Raw genomic sequence first — 9,751 nt, forward strand, 5'->3', positions numbered from 1 at the left:
GAATTAAGTAATTATATTAGCAAGCTGAGGAGTGTTACAATGGACTCACTGTGTTTGCAAGTGGCCGGTCCACTCAATGTTGTGAACATCTTGTCCTATGTAGCAGGTAAAACAAGCAGGTCACTTATGATCAGCTGTAGCAGGTAAAACAAGCAGGTCATTTATGATCAGCTGTAGCAGGTAAAACAAGCAGGTAATTTATGATCAGCTGTAGCAGGTAAAACAAGCAGGTAATTTATGATCAGCTGTAGCAGGTAAAACAAGCAGGTAATTTATGATCAGCTGTAGCAGGTAAAACAAGCAGGTCACTTATGATCAGCTGTAGCAGGTAAAACAAGCAGGTCATTTATGATCAGCTGTAGCAGGTAAAACAAGCAGGTAATTTATGATCAGCTGTAGCAGGTAAAACAAGCAGGTAATTTATGATCAGCTGTAGCAGGTAAAACAAGCAGGTAATTTATGATCAGCTGTAGCAGGTAAAACAAGCAGGTCACTTATGATCAGCTGTAGCAGGTAAAACAAGCAGGTCATTTATGATCAGCTGTAGCAGGTAAAACAAGCAGGTAATTTATGATCAGCTGTAGCAGGTAAAACAAGCAGGTCATTTATGATCAGCTGTAGCAGGTAAAACAAGCAGGTCACTTATGATCAGCTGTAGCAGGTAAAACAAGCAGGTCATTTATGATCAGCTGTAGCAGGTAAAACAAGCAGATCTTTTATGATCAGCTGCGAGCAGCTTGGCATGTTGAAAAGGTCCAGGCCAGCCTGGACGTTTGCAGGCCAGATGGAGGGTGGGGGTTTACTCATGAAAAGAACTCCTATTCAGTTTTAACTGCCAAGCATGCTGCTTGATATTTGCAACCCTAGGCTACATACACACACAAACACACACTCAGTCTCTCACACATATACACACAAACACACACACACACAGTCTCTCACACACTCACTCGCGTTCTCTCTGTGTATGTAGGCCTGTGTGGGTCTGTGAGAAAGAGACAGAGAGAATTCAGGGTATTCGGTAAGTATTCAGTTCAATTCAACGCAGAGTCGGCGGCAGAGACACATTCGTAGGTGGACATTAAATCTGATGGAGGGGGCATGCCCCCCCCCCCTTCCCCTGGTTATAGTCACGAGAGGAGGTGCACATGGACAGATGCAGACACCACAGACGAGTAGAGAGGAGGTGCACACGGACAGCTGCAGACACCACAGACAAGTAGAGAGGAGGTGCACACGGACAGCTGCAGACACCACAGACGAGTAGAGAGGAGGTGCACATGGACAGCTGCAGACACCACAGACAAGTAGAGGAGGTGCACATGGACAGCTGCAGACACCACAGACGAGTAGAGGAGGTGCACATGGACAGCTGCAGACACCACAGACAAGTAGAGGAGGTGCACACGGACAGCTGCAGACACCACAGACGAGTAGAGGAGGTGCACATGGACAGCTGCAGACACCACAGACGAGTAGAGAAGAGGTGCACATGGACAGCTGCAGACACCACAGACGAGTAGAGGAGGTGCACATGGACAGCTGCAGACACCACAGACGAGTAGAGAAGAGGTGCACATGGACAGGTGCAGACACCACAGATGAGTAGAGGAGGTGCACATGGACAGGTGCAGACACCACAGACGAGTAGAGAGGAGGTGCACATGGACAGCTGCAGACACCACAGACGAGTAGAGAAGAGGTGCACATGGACAGGTGCAGACACCACAGACGAGTAGAGGAGGTGCACATGGACAGGTGCAGACACCACAGACGAGTAGAGAGGAGGTGCACATGGACAGCTGCAGACACCACAGACAAGTAGAGGAGGTGCACATGGACAGCTGCAGACACCACAGAGAAGTAGAGAGGAGGTGCACATGGACAGCTGCAGACACCATGGACGTGTAGAGAGGAGGTGCACATGGACAGCTGCAGACACCACAGACGAGTAGAGAAGAGGTGCACATGGACAGCTGCAGACACCACAGACGAGTAGAGAGGAGGTGCACATGGACAGCTGCAGACACCACAGACAAGTAGAGGAGGTGCACATGGACAGCTGCAGACACCACAGACAAGTAGAGAGGAGGTGCACACGGACAGCTGCAGACACCACAGACGAGTAGAGAGGATGTGCACATGGACAGCTGCAGACACCACAGACGAGTAGAGAGGATGTGCACATGGACAGCTGCAGACACCACAGACGTGTAGAGAGGAGGTGCACATGGACAGCTGCAGACACCACAGACGAGTAGAGAGGATGTGCACATGGACAGCTGCAGACACCACAGACAAGTAGAGGAGGTGCACATGGACAGCTGCAGACACCACAGACAAGTAGAGGAGGTGCACATGGACAGCTGCAGACACCATGGACGTGTAGAGAGGAGGTGCACATGGACAGCTGCAGACACCACAGACGAGTAGAGAGGAGGTGCACATGGACAGCTGCAGACACCACAGACGAGTAGAGAGGAGGTGCACATGGACAGCTGCAGACACCATGGACGTGTAGAGAGGAGGTGCACATGGACAGCTGCAGACACCACAGACGAGTAGAGAGGAGGTGCACACGGACAGCTGCAGACACCATGGACGAGTAGAGAGGAGGTGCACATGGACAGCTGCAGACACCACAGACGAGTAGAGAGGAGGTGCACATGGACAGCTGCAGACACCACAGACGAGTAGAGAGGAGGTGCACATGGACAGCTGCAGACACCACAGACGAGTAGAGAGGAGGTGCACATGGACAGCTGCAGACACCACAGACGAGTAGAGAGGAGGTGCACATGGACAGCTGCAGACACCACAGACGAGTAGAGAGGAGGTGCACATGGACAGCTGCAGACACCACAGACGTGTAGAGAGGAGGTGCACATGGACAGCTGCAGACACCACAGACGAGTAGAGAGGAGGTGCACATGGACAGCTGCAGACACCACAGACGAGTAGAGAGGAGGTGCACATGGACAGCTGCAGACACCACAGACGAGTAGAGAGGAGGTGCACATGGACAGCTGCAGACACCACAGACGAGTAGAGAGGAGGTGCACACGGACAGCTGCAGACACCACAGACGAGTAGAGAGGAGGTGCACATGGACAGCTGTAGGGGTGGGACAAAATATTGATACTCACGGTATCGCGATATTTCCACTTACGATACGTTATCGATACACTGGCACCAAGTATCGATGTTTATTCATTTTTTTTTTTTTTTTTTTTTTTAATAAACAGGCTAAAATATTATGCTGTGTGTGGTAGTTGAAACATAGTTTCAAGTTGACGTTTATTTATGTTTGTAGTTGAAACAAAAACATAAATACTGTAGGCTACATGAATGGAAATGTTTGATCATTAATATCTACTTTTAGAAATTATATAGGTAAGTAGGTTATATAGGTTTTCTTGTTTTAATAATAATAATAAAAAGACTTAATGTGTAACTTTTCCTCCGTGGTATTGAAAATGGTATGAGTGAGTGAGTGAACTGAGAGAGTTCATGTCAATTCTGCTAATAAATACATAATACCTGCTTCTTGCCTTTTAGGGGTATTTTTTTCTCTTCAGTTACACAGATATCGTGATGTATCGTAGGTTAAATCTCTTCCAATATATCGATTATCGCAGAATCGCTGTATCGTGATAATATCGTTATCGAGGGCCAAGTATCGTGACCATATCGTATCGTGAGTTACTCCACGATTCCCACCCCTAGACAGCTGCAGACACCACAGACGAGTAGAGAGGAGGTGCACACGGACAGCTGCAGACACCACAGACGAGTAGAGAGGATGTGCACACGGACAGCTGCAGACACCACAGACGAGTAGAGAGGAGGTGCACATGGACAGCTGCAGACACCACAGACAAGTAGAGAGGAGGTGCACATGGACAGCTGCAGACACCACAGACGGGTAGAGGAGGTGCACATGGACAGCTGCAGACACCACAGACGAGTAGAGAGGAGGTGCACACTGACAGCTGCAGACACCACAGACGAGTAGAGAGGAGGTGCACACTGACAGCTGCAGACACCACAGACGAGTAGAGGAGGTGCACATGGACAGCTGCAGACACCACAGACGTGTAGAGAGGAGGTGCACATGGACAGCTGCAGACACCACAGACGTGTAGAGAGGAGGTGCACACGGACAGCTGCAGACACCACAGACGAGTAGAGAGGATGTGCACATGGACAGCTGCAGACACCACAGACGTGTAGAGAGGAGGTGCACATGGACAGCTGCAGACACCACAGACGAGTAGAGAGGAGGTGCACACGGACAGCTGCAGACACCACAGACGTGTAGAGAGGAGGTGCACATGGACAGCTGCAGACACCACAGACGAGTAGAGAGGAGGTGCACACGGACAGCTGCAGACACCATGGACAGCTAAAGTCCTCTCCAAAAGGTGCAGTCTACCTGTAACCAGCAGGGGGCAGCTGCATTTGCGCAATAACAAGATCACAATCACATGACAAATCCATCTTGCCACGCTCCAATCTATCAGCGTCCGAGGCAGAGGCGGTCCTAAGTGGTTGAAGTTAGCCCGTGATAGACGGATGATTCATCCAATCACCTGCCAAGTATTTTTTCAAAGTGCCTGCCTTTTTTAACCCCTTTCTAAGATCGAGTTCCCAGATGGTTCTGTGAAACAAACCATCTGGCAGCATCATGTTAAGAGTTGGCAACTTATTAATCTCTTGCACTCTTTACACCTCCCCCTAATATAAACTGCTCAGCGACAACAGATGTAATTTTCTATTAGGCAATCAAGTTCAGTTCACAAGTAGTGTTTGTGTTGTGTTGTCTTTGTTTGACCCTGTGATGTGATGTGGTGTGGTGTGATGTGATGTGATGTGTGATGTGATGTGATGTGGTGTGATGTGGTGTGGTGTGGTGTGATGTGGTGTGGTGTGATGTGATGTGGTGTGATGTGATGTGTGATGTGGTGTGGTGTGATGTGATGTGGTGTGATGTGTGATGTGATGTGGTGTGGTGTGGTGTGATGTGGTGTGGTGTGATGTGTGATGTGATGTGGTGTGGTGTGGTGTGATGTGGTGTGGTGTGATGTGGTGTGGTGTGGTGTGATGTGGTGTGATGTGATGTGGTGTGATGTGGTGTGATGTGATGTGTGGTGTGGTGTGGTGTGGTGTGATGTGGTGTGGTGTGGTGTGATGTGATGTGTGGTGTGGTGTGATGTGGTGTGATGTGATGTGATGATGTGTGATGTGGTGTGGTGTGGTGTGGTGTGGTGTGGTGTGATGTGATGTGGTGTGATGTGATGATCAGGAGGAGGAGCCAAGGCAGTGACAACACCTGTGTCATTGGTGGCCTACAACGGCAAGACTCTGTCTCTGAACGTTGTGCGACGGAGGAATCGCTTCGGAGAGACTGTGCTTCACAGGGCTGTGATGGATGGAGATGCTCTGATGGTCCGGGACATCCTGAAGGTGGGACCTGATGTTAATGTCACTGACAATGCAGGTAAGACATAAGACACACCCACTTATTTACTGATACCCGTGTTGTTGAAAGTGATTCAGATTTTTTAAATGGAGAGTTTGACAATAGCTACTTAGGGTATTGTTTTTATCTGCTACGTGGATGACGTCACGTGCCGGGCATCAAACCGCACTGCCATACGTGATTCTCAGACCACCAGAAATGTTAATATCTGTGCAAATAACCATGTAAAAATAAAAATAAATAAAGCTCCCATATCTATATTAACTGTATAAAACATGTCTCATGGGTCTTTAAAACAAGGTTATGAGTTCTGTTGTCCTGTACCACTACATTTAGCCCAAGGCTAATTTGCAATGCACCTGTTAAAAGCAAAGTACATTAAGATACAGTAAAATAAATACAATAAATACAACAATGATGTGAAAGAGTCATAAAATTCGTCATCAAACAGTCGCTCCATCATAAAGCAACATAACAGTCATACATGAGAACATTTGTAATGACACGTTAGGAACTGCTTTAGAATGGTTTTGAAATGCTCCCAGCTATGTTCCTGTTTAATTAATCCTAATTAATTTAAATTAATTAATTAATTAACTCCTGTTGGGAGTGAGTTCCACAATTTAACCCCTGTACCGAGACGGCTGTTTGTCCTAGGGCGGTTCTTCTATACCGAGAGGGCTGTTTGTCCTAGGGTGGTTCTTCTATACCGAGAGGGCTGTTTGTCCTAGGGTGGTTCTTCTATACCGAGAGGGCTGTTTGTCCTAGGGCGGTTCTTCTGTACCGAGAGGGCTGTTTGTCCTAGGGTGGTTCTTCTATACCGAGAAGGCTGTTTGTCCTAGGACGGTTCTTCTATACCGAGAGGGCTGTTTGTCCTAGGGTGGTTCTTCTATACCGAGGGGGCTGTTTGTCCTAGGGTGGTTCTTCTGTACCGAGAGGGCTGTTTGTCCTAGGACAGTTCTTCTATACCGAGAGGGCTGTTTGTCCTAGGGTGGTTCTTCTATACCGAGGGGGCTGTTTGTCCTAGGGTGGTTCTTCTGTACCGAGAGGGCTGTTTGTCCTAGGGCGGTTCTTCTGTACCGAGAGGGCTGTTTGTCCTAGGACAGTTCTTCGGAGCGGCACTTTGCAGTTCCCTGCGACAGCCCCTCTGGTGGCTGTGCCCGTTTTACAATATCGCAGATGGCCCGCGGTTCCTGATCATATATGCATTTATAGATGAGTTTTACATTTGCGAAACCAATAAAGTCATCACAACTTTGCATATTTAGTTTTTCCATTACTCAGCAATGGTGGAACCTAATTGGTTTCCTGGCAATGCTTTTTATTGCGAGATTGTATAGCATCTTAAGAGGTCTGATAGCAGTCGGACTAGCTTGGGACCATACAGTCACACAGACAGTAACTCGGGTATGAGAGAATCAGTGAGTGCATATAGATGTTTGCAGCATACAATGGTAGACATTTCCTAATGAAATACTAAACGTGTTTGCTTTTTGTTTTCTACCATCTGATATGTTTCTCAGGCTATATTTTGCCTCACTTGTTGCAGAGCCGGAGTGAAGAGATTGTAGAACATCCACATTGCATCAAACAAGCTACGCCGTTGTTAGACTCTGTGTCTTGTGTGTTTTCAGGATGGACGGCCCTCCATGAAGCAGCAGACAGAGGTTACCATGAGATCAGTGTAGATCTGTTAGACTCTGTGTCTTGTGTGTTTTCAGGATGGACTGCCCTCCATGAAGCAGCAGACAGAGGTGTTAGACTCTGTGTCTTGTGTGTTTTCAGGATGGACTGCCCTCCATGAAGCAGCAGACAGAGGTGTTAGACTCTGTGTCTTGTGTGTTTTCAGGATGGACTGCCCTCCATGAAGCAGCAGACAGAGGTTACCATGAGATCAGTGTAGATCTGTTAGACTCTGTGTCTTGTGTGTTTTCAGGATGGACGGCCCTCCATGAAGCAGCAGACAGAGGTTACCATGAGATCAGTGTGGATCTGATCACAGCTGGAGCTCTGGTCAATTCCAAAGCAGATGGTGGAGTCACACCTCTACATGATGCCATCAGAAATGGTCATACGAAGGTTGGCAACCTGCAAATTAATATATGCACTATTGTGTTTTCATGAGGAACAAACGTAATTCTATGTACACCCTTAGGTCTTCATTTGGATTTTCTTGCTTTAATTTGGATTTTGTTACGTATAGATAAACAACATGCTGAGTCAATTTGATTTAACTTCCAGCTTGCTGAGGTTCTTCTGAAGCACGGTGCAGACCCACTGCTAAAGGACAAGAATGGAGAAACCGCCTTAAGCATGAACACAGAGCCCTCATTAAAACTCCTGATGGTGAAAAACATCCCTGAAACCCACAGAACGGCAGTATCAGGCAACACAACGGAGGAAATACCAGGTCTGAAATTAACTATTTTTCATTGTTCAGTGTCCAAAATTTACTTTTTGGCCCACCTGCGAAAGGCTGGTGAACTAAAAGAATTTAGGTACCAACTAAGAATATTTTTTATTGGTGAAAATGATTCATATACAGTACATTTGTCATAGAAATGTCACCCTACCTGTTTTCAATGCTATTTCTTGTGTAGAATCACCTCCTGTGATATGAAATCATAGCATTCTATTTTGTCAGAGTGAAATAAGGTATTCTATCTGTTGTAGCAGCAAGACCACAGCATTCCTCCAACACTGGAACAGCACGGAGCAGTGCATCCCAGAGCCGGGCTGCCAATCCCCCCAGGCAGGGCAGCAGCGGGCAGCCCAATCCCCCCAGGCAGGGCAGCAGCGGGCAGCCCAATCCCCCCAGGCAGGGCAGCAGCGGGCAGCCCAATCCTCCAGCCAGCTCTGGCATGCCCCTCAAAAACATCTGTCCAAACCAGGCAGCGATGGCCCCAGCACCAAGTACTAGATACAAATACAGGGTTTTGTCTGTGACCAACGTCCGCAGGAGAAATGGCTTCGGAGAGACTTTGCTCCACATGGCCGCCAAAGAGGGAAATGCTCAGGTGGTTCGCCAAATTCTGAAGATGGGGAGTGATGTCAACATGGCTGACAATGCAGGTAATAGCTGTAAAATGGGCTTTTGAAGTATTAATAAATACAACAGGGCTGAATCATTGACAGTGGTGGTGTAGTCAGGAATGTCATACCGAACCGACCTGGATAGCTAGGCTTAGATAGTGAGGTAATATGCAGTTGTGCGGTGGTAGCATGGAGGGGGGTGTTTCCAGGACGCTGGATTACACCGTTAAGCCTTCTTGAGGTGTCGTGGGCCTAACTTAACGAAACGTCGGTGAAGGAAGGTGCCCACTTGAAAACCCCAATGACATGCTTCATACTGCTGTTGGCTAGGGTAGGTAACTGGTGATTTGTGTCTTGTTTATTAGTTTGTTAGCCTGTTAGCTTGTTTTATTCTGGATTGGGCTTCTAAATGTGTTTTTCCTCGGATTTTGGCACAAGGGATAGTAACATCTTGTCCTGTGTATTAATTAATACTAAAGCTAGCTTAGGCTAGTGACTGTTGTGAATAGTGCAGCTGACAACTAGGGAAAGACCTAGTGACAGCATGGAAAGACAGCTGACAGGAGGGATTAGACCCCATCGGGGCTGCAATGGGTTAGCTGCTCATTGTGGCAGTAGCCAAGGCCAATAGGCCATTGGTTACACCCAAACTTGCTACGAAACAGAATTATGAAAAAACACCCCTAGAGTCTGCGAGAGCGGGGGCGGAAGATGACTCACCTATGGTTGACACGGTTATTGACTCTGGAACGGACTTGACTATGAGTAGGGAAAACATGTCAGTGGAAGCCACTAGTTCAGATGTAGATGGAAAGAAGCGTCAGGTTTGCTTGTGTGGCTGGCAGAAGGTAACAACTTTGAGGGGCCTTAGAATCCATCAAGGCAGGAAGAGGTGCTTGGTAGAGGGAACACAGGGACCCCGCATTGATAATTATTTCTTAAGAAGTTTATCAAGTCAGTCGGGTGAAGTCCAGCGACAGGAAGTAACCCACAGCTCGCAGGACATCAGCACCCCTGATGTTGAGGCAGGTCCTAGCACCGAGGAAAGCAGAGAGGCCAGCCAGCCAAAAAGGGAGAAGATTAGCGGTCAGAAGCCTAGAGTTAAGTGGCCAGGTGCAGCGGAAAGTAGGAAGTGGGAAGATATCAATAGTGATTTGGTTAGGATGTTAGAGAAGCTTAAAGGAACTGCTGAGAGTAAGTTGGATAAAATGGGAGATTGTATTTATGATTATGGTA

The sequence above is a fragment of the Poromitra crassiceps genome (assembly GCF_964638095.1).
Source record: "Poromitra crassiceps genome assembly, chromosome: 10".
NCBI classification, from domain to species: domain Eukaryota; kingdom Metazoa; phylum Chordata; class Actinopteri; order Beryciformes; family Melamphaidae; genus Poromitra; species Poromitra crassiceps.